A 19097-nucleotide genomic window follows, 5' to 3' on the forward strand; every position below is an offset into this window, starting at 1 on the left:
TCAAACTGTGGTCAAACAATGGTCAAACTAATTATTCTAGAATATTAGTGTTACTAAATAATTATTTCAGTTTTTTTGAATTTTGGTCAAATCTGGTCAAGCTGTGGTCAAACTGTGGTCAAACAGTGGTCAAACAATGGTCAAACTAATTATTCCAGAAATATTAGTGTTACTAAATAATTATTGTTTTTTAAAACAATGGTTTCAAACTCAAACAGTGAAATGTGTCACTTCATGCTCAAGCTAAATTCCTGAGGGTTAATAGAATTGACATCTTACTATTGTCAGGAAAACAACAAGTGCAGACTTGGAAACGAGGAAGAATAGAACCTGGAAGTTAAGCGTGCTCAGGCTGGAGTAGTGAGAGGATGGGTGACCGTCCGGAAAGTTAGATGATTTGGAATGATGAGGGGTGATTAGAGATTAGAGGATAAATTGAGCAGTGATGAGGGGTGGTGATTAGAGATTAGAGGTTAAAATAATTCAGAAATTTGAAAATCAAAAAAAAAATTCGCCAATTTATTTTCAACAAAAATCATAAAATTTCCTTTAGTCCCGGTTGGTGAGCTCCAGGCTGCGTCCACGTGGACGGCCTTTAGTCCCGGTTCGTGTACTAAAGGGGGGAGGCATTAGTAACGACCCTTTAGTCCCGGTTCAAAAACCGGGACTAAAGGCCCTTACCAACCGGGACAAAAGCCCCCTTTTCTACTAGTGAGTGCCAATGCATCTGATAACAATGCAAGTCCCTCCCATTGCATGTTGTATTTTTTATATGGATTACATAGTTCTGCAAGTGCACATATGCCAACAAAACTAGCTTAGACTGGATTTAATTACTATTGTGCTCAAGCTACAGTATGGAGCTTTAATTAGCACTTACTTACTCTCCTTGCTATGCTTGCAGAGGTAGAGGGATCATGCCTCATATGCAGAGTTACGTATACTTAAGAATCAGGTGCAATGTCATCATATTTTTATTTACTTTCTACCACTTCTTCTCCGAGTGAAAATTTAGTGTATATATGTAGAACAATGACATCTATGCTGATATGTGTATGCAACTCTCCTTATTTTGTTAGTTTCTACAAGGGTCTGTCACAATTTTGTTTTATTTGTCTGCGGTGATTTAGTTCCCACTGCTTGTAATTTGTGGTAGAGAAATTGAGAGGGAGGCCTCACTGTGAGAGTTTGCAGTTTGTGTGTCGATGTTGCTCGTGGTGGTGAATGGAAAGTCGGCCGTGTAGCCGCCTGTTGCGTAGTTGTGTGCCGATGTTACTCGCGGTGGTGAATCGGAAGGCCGGCCGTGTAGCCGCTTGTTGCGTACCATGGTGGCAGTGGTCAGCCCTGTGAGGAGGAAAGAGAAGAATGGCATGTAGATCAGTGGGTAGCAAGAGTTTCGCGCTGATCACGTGCCCAAGCACAGGCACGCGAAGAAACACGACAATAAGATTGATCATACGATTGCGGCTAAAAGTGTAAGTGGTCAGGGGGAGGAGGATTGAGGAGAGATGGCATGGAACTGACTAAAGTAAATGGGAGGGAACCGGTGAGTGGGGGAGGGATGCATCGGTGATGGAAGATGGGACTGGTTGCTGAATTGCTAGCTAGGAGAGCAAATCGGCTAGTTGTGGTTCATGAAAATTTGTGTTCGCTCCGTAGAAAAGCACGAGCATAGAATATGTATACCCGTTGCAACGCACGGGCTCTTTTCCTAGTACTAATCTTATGGTAGGTGATGGCACCACATAAGGAAAAGTATAAGTAGAAAATTTTATTAGAGACTGACAAACATAACATTAGTCAATGATGCAACTCATGAAAGAATTAATAAGGGAAGAGAAGATTCACATATAAATATACTATCCTAGAAATCTTTTGTGATTCTGAGCCCCCATCAAAATATTATATGCCAAAATTATTGACGTTGGACAAGGAAGACAACTTAATGATTTATGTTTGTTCATATTCACATAGAAGTTATATTGTCATAGATCCTTTAACATGTGGTGCTTGCCCCCTATCTTTGCTAGCCAAAAATTCCGCACTAAGTATAGATACTACTTGTGCATCCAAAAACCTTTAAACCCAAATCTTATTTTCAAATGTCCACCATACCTACCTAGGGATTGAGCAAGATCCCTCAAGTAAGTTGTCATCAGTGCAAAAAGGCAATAAAAATTACTTCTAAATGTGTGAGATTATTTAGTGTAAGAGAAAATTGAGCGTTGCACGAACTTGCGATGGTGAAGAATAAAAGCGACGGACTGCATAATAAAGGTCGCTATCACAAGGGGCAATGCAACGTGACGTTCTTTTGCACTAAGGGGTTGAGCATACAAACAAATAAGCGAATGGCAACCTCTGCTTACCTCTGTGAAGGGCCTATCTTTTACTTTCATGTATTTAATTTTATGCAAAGAGTCAAAGTTTTCTCTCTATTCCTTTTTATTTTCTCCTTTTGCAAGCATCATGTGGTGAGGAAAGATCTAGGCACATATGTCCAGTTGAATATGGGTAGCATGAGTTATGATTATTGACATCACCCTTGAGGTGAATACGTTGGGAGGCGAAACTATAAGCCCCCGTCTTCTTATGTGTCCTGTTGAAACGTTTCGCTCATATGTATGCGGTGAGTGTTAGCAATCAGAGAAGACTATATGATGGTTGAGTATGTGGACTTGCCTAAAGGCTCCGATACATGACCCTTCCTGAAAAGATGATGAATTGTAGTTGCAAAGTTGACTGAGAACATAGTTTGTTGGTTTTAAATAGAGTTTTTGGTTTATACTTTGATTGTGTGATGAACTGTTACTTATTCATGAGAAGTTTATGATACAAGTGTTGGAAATATGCCCTAGAGGCAATAATAAATGGTTATTATTATATTTCTTTGTTCATGGTAATTGTCTATTATTCATGCTATAATTGTATTGTCCGGAAATCGTAATACATGTGTGAATACATAGACCACAACCTGTCCCTAGTAAGCCTCTAGTTGACTAGCTCGTTGATCAACAGATAGTCATGGTTTCCTGACTATGGACATTGGATGTCATTGATAACGGGATCACATCATTAGGAGAATGATGTGATGGACAAGACCCAACTTAAGCATAGCATAAAAGATCGTGTAGTTTCGTTTGCTATAGCTTTTCCAATGTCAAGTATCTTTTCCTTAGACCATGAGATCGTGCAACTCCCGGATACCGTAGGAGTGCTTTGGGTGTGCCAAACGTCACAACGTAACTAGGTGACTATAAAGGTGCATTACGGGTATCTCCGAAAGTGTCTGTTGGGTTGGCACGGATCGAGACTGGGATTTGTCACTTCGTGTGACGGAGAGGTATCTCTGGGCCCACTCGGTAATGCATCATCATAATGAGCTCAATGTGACTAAGGCGTTAGTCACGGGATCATGCATTGCGGTACGAGTAAAGAGACTTGCCGGTAACGAGATTGAACAAGGTATTGGGATACCGACGATCGAATCTCGGGCAAGTAACATACCGATTGACAAAGGGAATTGCATACGGATTGATTGAATCCTCGACACCGTGGTTCATCCGATGATATCATCGTGGAACATGTGGGAGCCAACATGGGTATCCAGATCCCGCTGTTGGTTATTGACCGGAGAGGCTTCTCGGTCATGTCTGCATGTCTCCCGAACCCGTAGGGTCTACACACTTAAGGTCCGGTGACGCTAGGGTTGTAGAGATATATGTATGCGGAAACCCGAAGGTTGTTCGGAGTCCCGGATGAGATCCCGGACGTCACGAGAGGTTCCGGAATGGTCCGGAGGTAAAGATTTATATATGGGAAGTCTTATTTTGGTCGCCGGAAAAGTTTCGCGCTTTATCGGTATTGTACCGGGAGTGCCGAAAGGGGTCCGGGGGTCCACCAAGGGGGTCCACCAGCCCCGGGGGGCCACATGGGCTGTAAGGGGTGCGCCTTGGCCTATATGGGCCAAGGGCACCAGCCCCAAGAGGCCCATGCGCAAGAGATAAGAAAGAAGGGAGAGTCCTAAAGGGGGAAGGCACCTCCGAGGTGCCTTGGGGGGGAAGGACTCCCCCCTGGCCGCACCCTTCCTTGGAGGAAGGGGCAAGGCTGCGCCCCCCCCCCCTCTCCCTTGGCCCTATATATAGTGGGGGGAAGGGAGGGCAGCAACATCTAAGCCTTGGGCGCCTCCCTCCTCCCCTGCAACACCTCTCTCTCTCTCGCAGAAGCTTGCGAAGCCCTGCCGGAGAGCCGCTACATCCACCACCACGCCGTCGTGCTGTTGGATCTCCATCAACCTCTCCTTCCCCCTTGCTGGATCAAGAAGGAGGAGACGTCGCTGCACCGTACGTGTGTTGAACGCGGAGGTGCCGTACGTTCGGCACTCGGTCATCGGTGATTTGGATCACGGCGAGTACGACTCCGTCATCCACGTTCATTGGAACGCTTCCGCTCGCGATCTACAAGGGTATGTAGATCCACTCCTTTCCCTCCGTTGCTAGTAGACTCCATAGATGCATCTTGGTGAGCGTAGGAAAATTTTAAATTATGCTACGATTCCCTACAGTGGCATCATGAGCCAGGTCTATGCGTAGTTACTATGCACGAGTAGAACACAAAGTAGTTGTGGGCGTTGAGTTTGCCAATTCTTCTTGCCGCTACTAGTCTTTTCTTGTTTCGGCGGCATTGTAGGATGAAGCGGCCCGGACCGACCTTACACGTACTCTTACGTGAGACAGGTTCCACCGACTGACATGCACTAGTTGCATAAGGTGGCTAGCGGGTGTCTGTCTCTCCTACTTTAGTCGGAACAGATTCGATGAAAAGGGTCCTTATGAAGGGTAAATAGAAATTGGCAAATCACGTTGTGGTCATACGTAGGTAAGAAACGTTCTTGCTAGAAACCTACAAACCACGTAAAAACTTGCAACAACAATTAGAGGACGTCTAACTTGTTTTTGCAGCAAGTGCTATGTGATGTGATATGGCCAGAAGATGTGATGAATGATATATATGATGTATGAGATTGATCATATTCTTGTAATAGGAATCACGACTTGCATGTCGATGAGTATGACAACCGGCAGGAGCCATAGGAGTTGTCTTTATTATTTTGTATGACCTGCGTGTCATTGAATAACGCCATGTAAATTACTTTACTTTGTTGCTAAACGCGTTAGCCATAGAAGTAGAAGTAATCGTTGGCGTGACGACTTCATGAAGACACAATGATGGAGATCATGATGATAGAGATCATGGTGTCATGCCGGTGACAAAGATGATCATGGTGCCCCGAAGATGGAGATCAAAGGAGCATAATGATATTGGCCATATCATGTCACTATTTGATTGCATGTGATGTTTATCATGTTTTGCATCTTATTTGCTTAGTACGACGGTAGTAAGTAAGATGATCCCTTATAATAATTTCAAGAAAGTGTTCACCCTAACTGTGCACCGTTGCGAAGGTTCGTCGTTTCGAAGCACCACGTGATGATCGGGTGTGATAGATTCTTACGTTCGAATACAACGGGTGTTGACGAGCCTAGCATGTACAGACATGGCCTCGGAACACACGCAATACACTTAGGTTGACTTGACGAGCCTAGCATGTACAGACATGGCCTCGGAATACGGAGGACCGAAAGGTCGAGCATGAGTCGTATAGAAGATACGATCAACATGGAGATGTTCACCGATCTTGACTAGTCCGTCTCACGTGATGATCGGACACGGCCTAGTTAAACTCGGATCATGTTTCACTTAGATGACCAGAGGGATGTCTATCTGAGTGGGAGTTCATAATCAGATGAACTTCATTATCATGAACATAGTCAAATAGGTATTTGCAAATTATGTCATAGCTTGCGCTTTAGTTCTACTAGTTAAGATATGTTCCTAGAGAAAATTTAGTTGAAAGTTGGTAGTAGCAATTATGCGGACTAGGTCCGTAAACTGAGGATTGTCCTCATTGCTACACAGAAGGCTTATGTCCTTAATGCACCGCTCGGTGTGCTGAACCTCAGCGTCGTCTGTAGATGTTACGAAACATCTGACATACACGTTTTGATGACTACGTGATAGTTCGGTGCAGTTTAGAATTGTGGCACCAAAGACGTTGTTGAAACATCGCAAAACATGTGAGATGTTCCGAAGACTGAAATTGGGATTTCAGACTAGTGCCCACGTCAAGAGGTATGAGACCTCTGACAAGTTTCTTAAGCCAGCAAACTAAGGGAGAAAAGCTCAATCGTTGAGCGTGTGCTCAGATTGTCTGAGTGCCACAATCGCTTGAATCGAGTGGGAGTTAATCTCCCAGATGAGATAGTGATAGTTCTCCATAGTCACTGCCACCAAGCTAGTAGAGCTTCGTGATGAACTATAACATATCAAGGATAATTATGATGATCCTTGAGCTATTCGCGATGCTTGACACCGCGAGAGTAGAAATCAAGAAGGAGCATCAATTGTTGATGGTTAGTAAAACCACTAGTTTAAGAAGGGCAAGGGCAAAAGGGATACTTCATGAAACAGCAAGTCGTTTGCTGCTCTAGTGAAGAATCCCAAGGTTGAACCCAAACCCGAGACTAAGTGCTTCTGTAATGAGAGGAACGGTCACTGAAGCAGTACTACCCTAGATACTTGGTAGATGAGAAGGCAGGCAAGGTCGACAGAAGTATATTGGATATACGTTATATGAATGTGTACTTTACTAGTACTCCTAGCAGCACCAGGGTATTAGATACTGGTTCGGTTGCTAAGTGTTAGTAACTCGAAATAAAAGCTGCGGAATAAATGGAGACTAGCTAAAGGTGAGATGACGATATGTGTTGGAAGTGTTTCCAAGGTTGATGTGATCAAGCATCGCATGCTCCCTCTACCATCGAGATTTGGTGTTTGCGGTGAACATGATTGGATTATGTTTACCGCAAAACGGTTATTCATTTAAGGAGAATAATGGTTACTCTGTTTATTTGAATAATACCTTCAATGGTCTTGCACCTAAAATGAATCTCGATCGTAGTGATACACATGTTCGTGCCAAAAGATATAAAATAGTAATGATAGTACCACATACTTGTGGCACTGCAACTTGAGTCATATTGGTATAGAACGCATGAAGAAGCTCCATGTAGATGGATCTTTGGACTCACTCGTTTTTGAAAAGATTGAGACATGCGAACCATGTCTATTGGTATATATGCATGAAGAAACTCCATACAGATGGATCGTTTGGACTCACTTGATTATGAATCTCTTAAGACATGCAAATCATACCACATGGGCAAAATGACTGAATGTCCTCGTTTTCAGTAAGATGGAACAAGAGAGCAACTTATTGGAAGTAATACATTTTGATGTACACAGTCCAATGAGTGCTGAGGCATGCAGTGGATATCGTTATGTTCTTACTTCACAGATGATTTGAGTAGATGTTGAGTGTATTTACTTGATGAAACACAAGTCTGAATTATTGAAAGATTCAAGTAATTTCAGAGTGAAGTTGAAGATCATCGTGACAAGAGGATAAAATGTCTGTGATATGATCATAGAGATGAGTATCTGAGTTACGAGTTTGGCACACAATTGAGACATTGTGGAAAGTGTTTCACAATTAATACCGCCTGGAACACCATAGTGTGATGGTGTGTCCGAACATCATAACTGCACCCTATTGGATATGGTGCATACCATGATGTTTCTTATCAAATTACCACTATCGTTTATGGGTTAGGCATTAGAGACAACCGCATTCACTTTAAAAGGGGCACCACGCAATTCCGTTGAGACGACACCGTTTATAGAAACCTAAGTTGTCGTTTCTTAAAAGTTTGGGGCTGCGATGCTTATGTGAAAAAGTTTCAGGCTGATAAGCTCGAACCCAAAGCGGATAAATGCATCTTCATAGAATACCCAAAAACAGTTGGGTATACCTCCTATTTCAGATCTGGAAGCAAAAGTAATTGCTTCTAGAAATGAGTCCTTTCTCGAGGAAAAGTTTCTCTCGAAAGAATTGAGTGGGAGGATGGTGGAGACTTGATAAGGTTATTGAACCGTCGCTTCAACTAGTATGTAGCAGGGCACAGGAAGTTGTTCCTGTGGCACCTACACCAATTGAAGTGGAAGCTTATGATAGTGATCATGAAACTTCGGATCAAGTCACTACCAAACCTCGTAGGACGACGAGGATGCGCACTACTTTAGAGTAATGCGTGATCCTGTCTTGGAAGTCATGTTGCTAGACAACAATGAACCTACGAGCTATGGAGAAGCGATGGTGGGCCCATATTCCGACGAATGGCTCGAGGCCATGAAATCCGAGATAGAATCCATGTATCAGAACAAAGCATGGACTTTGGTGAACTTGCCCGATGATCGGCAAGCCATTGAGATAAATGGATCTTTAAGAAGAAGACGGACATGGACGGTAATGTTACCGTCTATGAAGCTCGACTTGTGGCAAAGAGTATTTTCACAAGTTCAAGGAGCTGACTACGATGAGTTTTTCTCATCCGTAGCGATGCTTAGGTCCGTCGGAATCATGTTAGCATTAGCTACATTTATGAAATCTGGCAGATGGATGTCAAAACAAGTTTCCTTACCAGTTTTTGTAAGGAAAGGTTGTATGTGATACAATCAGAAAGGTTTTGTCGATCCTAAGGATGCTAAAAGGTATGCTAGCTCCAGCGATCCTTCCATGGATTAGAGCAAGCATCTCGGAGTCAGAATATACGCTTTGATGGAGTGATCAAAGTTTTTGGGTTTATACAAAGTTTGTTAGAAACTTGTATTTACAATAAAGTGAGTGGGAGCGCTACAACATTTCTGATAAGTATATGTGAATGACATATTGTTGATCCGAAATGATGTAAAATTTCTGGAAAGCATAAAGGGTTGTTTGAAAGGAGTTTTTCAAAGGAAGACCTGGATAAAGCTACTTACATATTGGGCATCAAGATCCATAGAGATAGATCAAGACGCCTGATGATACTTTCAAAAGACAGCACACCTTAACATGATTTTGAAAGAGTTCAAAATAGATCAGCAAACAAGGAGTTCTTGGCTGTGTTACAAGGTGTGAGTATTGAGTGAGACTCAAGACCTGACCACAGCAGAAGATAGAGAAAGGACGAAGGTCGTCCCCTATGCTTTAGACGTAGGCTCTATAGTATGCTATGCTGTGTACCGCACATGTAGTGTGCGTTGCCATGAGTTGGTCAAGGGGGTACAATGGTGATCCGGAAAGGATCTCATGACAGCGGTCGAACTTATCCTTAGTACCTAGTGGATTAAGGAATTTTTCTCGATTATGGAGGTGGAAAGGAGTTCGTCGTAAAGGGTTACGTCGATGCGAACTTTGACACTAATCCGGATAACTCTGAGTAGTAAACCGGATTCGTATAGTAGAGCAATTATTTGAAATGGCTCCAAATAGCGCATGGTAGCATCCACAAGATGACATAGATATTCGTAAAGCACACGGTTCTGAAAGGTTCAGACCCGTTGACTAATAACCTCTCTCACAAGCATAACATGATCAAACCAGAACACATTGAGTGTTAATCACATAGTGATGTGAACTAGATTGTTGACTCTAGTAAACTCTTTAGATGTTGGTCACATGGTGATGTGACCAGTGAATGTTAATCACATGGTGATGTGAACTAGATTATTGACTCTAGTGCAAGTGGGAGACTGTTGGAAATATGCCCTAGAGGCAATAATAAATGGTTATTATTATATTTCTTTGTTCATGGTAATTGTCTATTATTCATGCTATAATTGTATTGTCCGGAAATCGTAATACATGTGTGAATACATAGACCACAACCTGTCCCTAGTAAGCCTCTAGTTGACTAGCTCGTTGATCAACAGATAGTCATGGTTTCCTGACTATGGACATTGGATGTCATTGATAACGGGATCACATCATTAGGAGAATGATGTGATGGACAAGACCCAACTTAAGCATAGCATAAAAGATCGTGTAGTTTCGTTTGCTAGAGCTTTTCCAATGTCAAGTATCTTTTCCTTAGACCATGAGATCGTGCAACTCCCGGATACCGTAGGAGTGCTTTGGGTGTGCCAAACGTCACAACGTAACTGGGTGACTATAAAGGTGCATTACGGGTATCTCCGAAAGTGTCTGTTGGGTTGGCACGGATCGAGACTGGGATTTGTCACTCCGTGTGACGGAGAGGTATCTCTGGGCCCACTCGGTAATGCATCATCATAATGAGCTCAATGTGACTAAGGCGTTAGTCACGGGATCATGCATTGCGGTACGAGTAAAGAGACTTGCCGGTAACGAGATTGAACAAGGTATTGGGATACCGACGATCGAATCTCGGGCAAGTAACATACCGATTGACAAAGGGAATTGCATACGGATTGATTGAATCCTCGACACCGTGGTTCATCCGATGATATCATCGTGGAACATGTGGGAGCCAACATGGGTATCCAGATCCCGCTGTTGGTTATTGACCGGAGAGGCTTCTCGGTCATGTCTGCATGTCTCCCGAACCCGTAGGGTCTACACACTTAAGGTCCGGTGACGCTAGGGTTGTAGAGATATATGTATGCGGAAACCCGAAGGTTGTTCGGAGTCCCGGATGAGATCCCGGACGTCACGAGAGGTTCCGGAATGGTCCGGAGGTAAAGATTTATATATGGGAAGTCTTATTTTGGTCGCCGGAAAAGTTTCGCGCTTTATCGGTATTGTACCGGGAGTGCCGAAAGGGGTCCGGGGGTCCACCAAGGGGGTCCACCAGCCCCGGGGGGCCACATGGGCTGTAAGGGGTGCGCCTTGGCCTATATGGGCCAAGGGCACCAGCCCCAAGAGGCCCATGCGCAAGAGATAAGAAAGAAGGGAGAGTCCTAAAGGGGGAAGGCACCTCCGAGGTGCCTTGGGGGGGAAGGACTCCCCCCTGGCCGCACCCTTCCTTGGAGGAAGGGGCAAGGCTGCGCCCCCCCCCTCTCCCTTGGCCCTATATATAGTGGGGGGAAGGGAGGGCAGCAACATCTAAGCCTTGGGCGCCTCCCTCCTCCCCTGCAACACCTCTCTCTCTCTCGCAGAAGCTTGCGAAGCCCTGCCGGAGAGCCGCTACATCCACCACCACGCCGTCGTGCTGTTGGATCTCCATCAACCTCTCCTTCCCCCTTGCTGGATCAAGAAGGAGGAGACGTCGCTGCACCGTACGTGTGTTGAACGCGGAGGTGCCGTACGTTCGGCACTCGGTCATCGGTGATTTGGATCACGGCGAGTACGACTCCGTCATCCACGTTCATTGGAACGCTTCCGCTCGCGATCTACAAGGGTATGTAGATCCACTCATTTCCCTTCGTTGCTAGTAGACTCCATAGATGCATCTTGGTGAGCGTAGGAAAATTTTAAATTATGCTACGATTCCCTACAACAAGTTCTATGATAAAAGCCTTATGTTTAATTTTGTTGCTGTTATAATAATCTACATGATGCTTCTATGTCCGTATTTTGTTTTTATCGAGACCTCTCTCTCTAAGCATGTGGACATGTTTTACGATTTCGGTTTTCGCTTGAGGACAAGCGAGGTCTAAGCTTGGGGGAGTTGATACGTCCATTTTGCATCATGTTTTCCTACTGTTATTTATGATGTTTTTATCCATAATAATGCTTTTTGGAGTAATTCTAATGCCTTTTCTCTCATAATATGCAAGGTATACACAAAGAGGGAGAATTCCGGTAGCTGGAAATCTGGACCTGGAAAAACTACGTTAGGTCACCTATTCTGCACAACTCCAAACAAGCTGAAACTTCATGGAGATTTTTTATTGAATATTTGAAAAATATTGGAGCAAATAACTACCAGAGGGGGCCCACCAGGTGGGCACAACCCACCTGGGCGCGCCAGGGAGCCCAGGCGCGCCCTGGTGGGTTGTGCTCACCCAGGCCCACCTCCGGTGCCCATCTTCTAGTATATAAGTCATTTTGGCCTAGAAAAAAATTAGGAGAGGACTTTCGGGACGGAGCGCCGCCGTCTCGAGGCAGAACTTGGGTAGGAGCACTTTTGCCCTCCGGTGGAGCGATTCCGCCGGGGGAACTTCCCTCCCGGAGGGGGAAATCATCGTCCTCATCATCACCAACAACTCTCCCATCTTGGGGAGGGCAATCTCCATCAACATCTTCAACAGCACCATCTCATCTCAAACCCTAGTTCATCTCTTGTGTTCAATCTTGTTACCGGACCTATAGATTGGTGCTTGTGGGTGACTAGTAGTGATGATTACATCTTGTAGTTGGTTACTATATGGTTTATTTGATGAAAGATTATATGTTCAGATCCAATATGCTATTTAATACCCCTCTGATCTTGAGCATTATTATCATTTGTGAGTAGTTATTTTTGTTCTTGAGGTCATGGGAGAAATCGTGTTGCAAGTAATCATGTGAACTTGATATGTGTTCGATATTTTGATAGTATGTATGTTGTGATTCCTTTAGTGGTGTCATGTGAACATTGACTACATGACACTTCACCATATTTGGGCCTAGGGAAATGCATTGTGGAGTAGCAATTAAATGATGGGATGCGAGAGTGACAGAAGCTTAAACCCCAGTTTATGCGCTATTCCGTAAGGGACCGATTGGATCCAAAAGTTTAATGCTACGGTTAGAATTTATTCTTAATACTTTTCTCGTAGTTGTGGATGCTTGCGGGAGGGTTAATCATAAGTAGGAGGTTTGTTCATGTAAGAACAACACCTAAGCACCGGTCCACCCACATATCAAATTATCAAAGTAGCGAACACAAATCAAACCAACATGGTGAAAGTGACTAGATAAAAATCCCGTGTACCCTCAAGAACTCTTTGCTTATTATAAGAGACCGTTTTGGACTGTCCTTTGCATCAAAAGGATTGGGCTACCTTGCTGCACTTTAGTTACTATTATCGTTACTTGCTCGTTACAAATTATCTTACTATCAAACTACTCTGCTACTTATAATTTCAGCACTTGCAGACATTACTTTGCTGAAAACCACTTGTCATTTCCTTCTGCTCCTCGTTGGGTTCGACACTCTTACTTACTGAAAAGAGCTACAATTGATCCCCTATACTTGTGGGTCATCACACTACAACCGGATATTAAAAACTCCCATCTACGGCATAACTGGAGGTACGGCTCTCGAAAGTTTAAACCCTACATGGGTGTCCCAACTTAGCCCATGACAAGCTCTCACGATCAACGGAGGAAAATCCTCCTCCTGGAACAACCCGATCAAGCTCGAAATCCCGGTTCACAAGACATTTCGACAATGGTAAAATAAAAGCAGCAAGACTGCCCGATGTGCCCACAAATCCTGGTAGGAGCCGCACGTATCTCGTTCTCAGGGCACACCGTATGGGCCAGACATCGAGTTGGCTGAGACCCTGGTTGCTCAGGGGGCGCCGGACATTGCCCAGTTTGGACCAGCACCAACAGCACTGGCCCCCTGTATTATGTTGAATTAAGAATCCCCGGGAATGCCACCCACTATGCCAATTAATTAATTATCAGTATTATTATGTTGGCAAATGTTAAAACCAATGTTGGGCCTTGCTAGAAGAGTTTTATTCAAAGCGAACTGTCAAGGGGGGCCCATAAACCCCAACCGTGTTAGGAACGCAAAATCAAAAAACATAACACCGGTATGATGGAAACTAGGGCGGCAAGAGTGGAACAAAACACGAGGCAAAGGCCGAGCCTTCCACCCTTTACCAAGTACATTGATGCATTAATTTAATAAGAGATATTGTGATATCCCATGATATCCATGTCCCAACATGGAACAAACTGCAACTGCACCTGCAACTAGCAACGCTATAAGAGGGGCTGAGCAAAGCGGTAACATAGCCACACAACGGTTTGCTGGGATGGTGAAAAGGGTTAGAGGCTAGCATGGCAAATGGGGAGGCATGATAAACAAGTGGTAGGTAGCGCGACATAGCGATAGTATCGTGACAACTAGCATAGCAAAGATAGTAGTGAGATCCAAGGTGACGATCATCTTACCTGAAATCCCGCTAGAAAGAAGATCGAATACATGAAGTAGACGAACCAACATAGTCGAATTGATCCTCACAATCGCAACGTAACCGGAACTATCAAGGAGAAGCTCAACCGGAAAGAAGCAAACATCATGGTAACAACCATCACATAAACATGGCATGATGCACAATCAAGTATGATGCATGTCCAGTTTAATGAGTCATGGCATGGCAAAGTGCAACAAACAATACTACAAGTTAAGCGAAGCTCAATATGCAACGAGTTGCATATTGAAGAAACACCATATTTAATTATTTAGTTTGCTCTCGTTAAAACTACTCAACAATATTAGATGTTGGTTAACATGGCAAGAGGTGAAGCATAATTGAACTACCTATCTAGGCAAGTTTAAGTGAGGCCGGAAACAACAAACAACAATTCTGATAAATCCCCATATGTCATTTAGCAATTTGATGCAAACAACAATTTTAAAGATTTTAAACGTTGTTATCATGATGCGGATGACATATGCAAGTTATATGCAATTTTAAGAAAATGTTGACATGAGCATGTTATGAAGCATTTGTCATCGTGCCGGAATGAAAGGGGTGCCACGGCAACGACAACGGAAATGGTGCCACGGCAACATTCCGATGATCCGACAACTCAGTGAGACACCGGTGCAAAAGAGCAAGTGTGTGGACGTGCGGAACATGCTAGAGATGGTGGGGTGATCCCGGTTACCGGGTTCCCACGGGTCGACGCATGGCAAACGAGAAAGACCGTGCAATGACAACTCAGACACGGTGCAAACACGAGCATCTCATACAACACGCATGCATTCGTTCTCGGGCGTCGTCTCAGGTTATACCTTTGAAGCGTGCATTTTTAGGGCGGAACGAGTTCAATGCGGTGTAGATGGAAGTAGATGTTCTCGCGATGGTAGTCGTACATGTCCGGAGAGGAACTTGGCGTTTCAGTCTGTAGTCGTTCGAGCGTCCGTGCGGTCTTGCCGGTGGCGTACTTGCGCTTGCAGTCCAAATCCAAGGTCATAGCCGTGTATTTGAACTTGACGAAACGGGTCCCCGACGACGGTAGTGGTACATCTCGTAGTGGAACTTGGTGCATCCAAGGTCCCCGGCGTAGTGGTACACATTCTGTAGACGAACATGGGTGTCGTGGTATTGGCGTCTCGTCGCATAGTTGATCTTGCCGGTCTTGATGGTCCAACACAACGCAACACAAGGGGCCTCGGGGCGGCGCCAGATCCGGGCAGAACTTGCCGGATCCGTCCCGGAGGAGGACAGGGTTGACGTGGCGGCGCGGATCTGGCGAGGAGGAGCTCGCACGAGGGACGGGGAGGTCGCTACTATTGCTCGTCGGGCCGGCGGAAGGAGGCGCTCGGGAGCCCGACGGCGGCGGCCGGGCCGGGCTGCAGAGGCAGGAGGTTGGCAGTGCACAGTGACGGGGATTGCCTGCGAGGTCCAGGCGGCGAGACGGCTCGACTGCACAGGGAGGAGCGGCGCGGCTCCGAGGAGGTGGCGGCGGGGGCTCCGGCTGGCGCGGAGGCGGACATGCGCGGGCTGTCGGGGCCAAGCTGCGGCGGGGTTTGGCGTCGAGGAGGAGGTCGGGCGCGGGGTCTCGCTCCTCTCTCTCTCTGTGGGTGGCGGCTCAAGGGAGAAGACGAGAGGGAGAGGGTGGGGGAAGAGGAGGGGATCGGGAGTGAGCGCTCTGTCCCTGGCGGCGCAAGAGGGAACGGGGGGAAGGGAGCGAGGGGTGAGGGAGTGATCGGGCTAGGGTTAAGGTGGGAGAGGTGGGTCTTGGGCCAACTAGGCCAGTTTAGAGGCTAGGGAAAGAGAGAAGAGATTTGGGGCCAGCCCAGCTGCTTACTGCTGAACATTTGCCACTTCCCAGCAGAGAGAAGAAAAATATCCGAACTATTGAATACTTTCTGATTGAGATGGAAAATTAATATGCGGCCACTCTGAAATATTTATCAAAGCTCCACAACTTCAAATGGATTGAAAAGAGAAAGAGGAAGGACTTGGAATATTTCGAAGCAAAGGGAATTTAACTTGCAAGTGGGTTGCGGTTAATTCCAAACTAATGGAATATTTATTATAGCTCCCTAAAATATTGGGAGGATATGTTATAAAGAGAACTCACCATGTGAATTCCCTCGATTTAAATGGATCGAAGATCCATACGATTTATTTAGATGAGTTTTAAAAATTAAATGACATGATGCCATGATGCAATGTAAATGATGCTATGAAGAATGCAACAAACAAATAAATCGCACGGCGAAACTCAGAATACATGGAAGGCATCTGGAGCGTCAGTCTCGGGTCGTCACAACTCTCCTCCACTTACAAGAGATCTCGCCCCGAGATCTAGGGCTGACACCAGAGATAAGCGGAAGAGGAAGAGGTAAAACAAAGTTGCTTCTTTGACAAACGAGTGAAACCACGAGCCTTGGGAGGTTGAACAAATTGAAAGAAAGAATACAATGGAGATGAACGAGATTGAAAACACCCATTAGGAAGAGGAGCAAGGAATACAACGAGAACCAAGAGCTCAAGGGACAAGATAGATTTTGAAGCCACTCCGGTTAAAATTATTTGGACAAGGAATAAGAGTAAAAGGATTCGGGCAGCACTCTGGTTGAAAAGAGACGCAAGACTTGATAAGATGAAAGAACTTGAATGAGAACACAACACCCCGGTTAAATGGATAAGCAAGAAAAAGAACATGATCTTGAGAAAATGAGATGATTGGTCGAAGAGAGCAACATCACAATTCCTCCGGAGCAAATGAAAGAATGGAATGGAATGAACGGAGAAAAGAACAACATAGTGTACCACCCAGAACTTGCTTACGAGGAATGCCGGAACAGAGTTGTGGGATTATCAACAACGAAAGGATATGATCCTCATGGGCTTATGGAGACATCTCAAAACTTGAGGTGAAATTATGCCACTAACGGAACAATTGCTTGCTTTAGATCGACAAAGAGATGAAAAACTTCTTTCGCCGAGAGGATAGGAGAAAACTTGGATCGTTGATAAGCACTACAAATAGCAACAATACTTTGGAAAAGTTTTAGGTGAAATCTTTACCAAGATAACTCCAACCAAGTGATTGATGGATTTAAAATACCTCATTCTTGACAACATGTGAATCACGAAACGCGAAGGGAAATTGTCAAGAATGACATAACGCCACCTCAAAAGATAAAGTAGAAAGAATTGCACTTCAGAATGCACGATAAAGAGCGCTTCAGCTCCTCCAACAAGAATCTTGACGAACATACTGAGAATGAATGAAATCTTAATGAACCACTCTGTTGAGCCTTTGTGAGAACTCCGGTAATAAAAGAATGATGAAACGAAAGGAAAGTTGAAAAGAACAAGATGAAGCCTTGCAATGACTAGATGGAGCTTCGTGACGAGATAACCGAGAAAACTTGGAACTCCGGAAACGAAAGATGAACAACTTAACCCAAGAAATTGATATCATGAACGACTCTGAAGGAAGGAATCAATCACTTGGATGAAACAAGAATAAGAATTATGTTATGCGTATCCTTCACCAATTTAAATTGATGACAAGCAACGGATTTGGCATACTACTTATTCTCGTTGAAAAGGATTGAAGAGAGATATAGAGCAAACTTGAGGAAGGTCTTCAACGAACCACCGGTAGGATTTTGGAAAGATCGAATTAATTGATATAAGAACAAAGGAAGAGGAATCTTGAACGAACCGCCATAAGAAGTTAAAAAACAAATGAAGAAAGGATAACAAAACACCGGAAAGAATTAGAAAACGGACGAAGATACTTGAGTGAATTTAGATACAAGAGAATGAAGAGATGACAAGCTGACTAGAGAATACTTGAACGATGCAGCGGTAAGATTTGGAGAACAAGAGCTGAAAGCTGAGAATGAGTAATATTCAGAAATGATGGCATTCGGATGATCGAGAAAGGGAAGAAACTCCTAAAATGCTTTCGATGGGTATGAATCTCACCATCGAAAACACTTTGAGAGGATGGCATGAAGCTAGAACCATGATTCTTCACGAAAACGGGAAATGACTTCAGAGAAACTCGTATCCGGCCTTCAGATGACAAGAATGACGATGATAAATACCACCAGATTGTTGAGACACTTTGGATGAATGAAAGGACAAAAGGTTGAGCTAAAGATGGAAATAATTTGAAAGCAATCTTGGAGAAGGCATTTGACTGGTGAAAATTCATTCTTACATCAAACTTTGAAAATAATTTGAGAATAACTCCAGAAAATTTAGAAGAGTCAGGTAATATCCTGGGAAAAGACCTGTGGGTTAGGGCCCACTCAAAAGAGAATACCGTTGAACAACTTTCAAATAGAGATTGCACCGGTTAAATTAAATGGCTTGAATAAGGTAAGACCTCGAAATAGCTTGAAAGGATTAAGAATGGAAACTCAAATCTTCTGAGATATCTCTAGCACTCCAGAACAAATGAATAGAGAGAGGTGAATAAATAAGAGAGCCTTGGATAAGAAATTCCAACATGGGAAAACATCTGAACCAAGGAAAAGAATATGATCAACGCCGAAAGCTTGGACTTAATCCACCGGAAATTTGAAGACAAAAGAATGATGAACTTGAAAACTCCTGAGCATCTTCATGATAATCGCCGGATAAAGAACACTGAAGGAAAAATGAAGAGACTTCACATGATTATAATGGATATTTGATTAAGATATCCGAGTCCTTGAAGAAAAGGGTGGGATGGTGGGAAAAATGAATGCAACTTGGGACGGATGAAATGAACAATCCTCATGCTTCTAAACGACGCCCGTATGGAATAGCTTGAATAGAAGTGCACCGGTTGAAAAGGATTGACATTACAATCTCAATGATCCAGAAGGATTGGCATTCACATAGAAATATGAGAATACCGCTTAGGAAATGGTATGGAATCAACACTTGACTTGGAAGCAACTCGAATACCACAACCAAATCAAAACAAAGGATTTGGTTTGCAGAATCAGCCGGAAACAAGCATATGATAGAGATTTCGCCCAGAGTGTTCGCGA

The 19097-nt window shown here is 44.1% G+C and overlaps 1 long non-coding RNA gene across 1 annotated transcript in view; it reads right to left on the reverse strand.

Annotated features, from left to right (window-relative positions):
- LOC141023268 (uncharacterized) overlaps positions 1 to 15873 on the reverse strand; it is a 35244-nt gene extending 19371 nt beyond the window's left edge. Inside the window, exon 1 of the long non-coding RNA XR_012183988.1 lies at positions 14033 to 15873. This is a non-coding gene — a long non-coding RNA (uncharacterized lncRNA). The remainder of the gene's footprint in view (positions 1 to 14032) is intronic.
- Positions 15874 to 19097: the final 3224 nt, after the last annotated feature.

Source organism: Aegilops tauschii, chromosome 5 (genome assembly GCF_002575655.3).
Source record: "Aegilops tauschii subsp. strangulata cultivar AL8/78 chromosome 5, Aet v6.0, whole genome shotgun sequence".
Classification (NCBI taxonomy): domain Eukaryota; kingdom Viridiplantae; phylum Streptophyta; class Magnoliopsida; order Poales; family Poaceae; genus Aegilops; species Aegilops tauschii.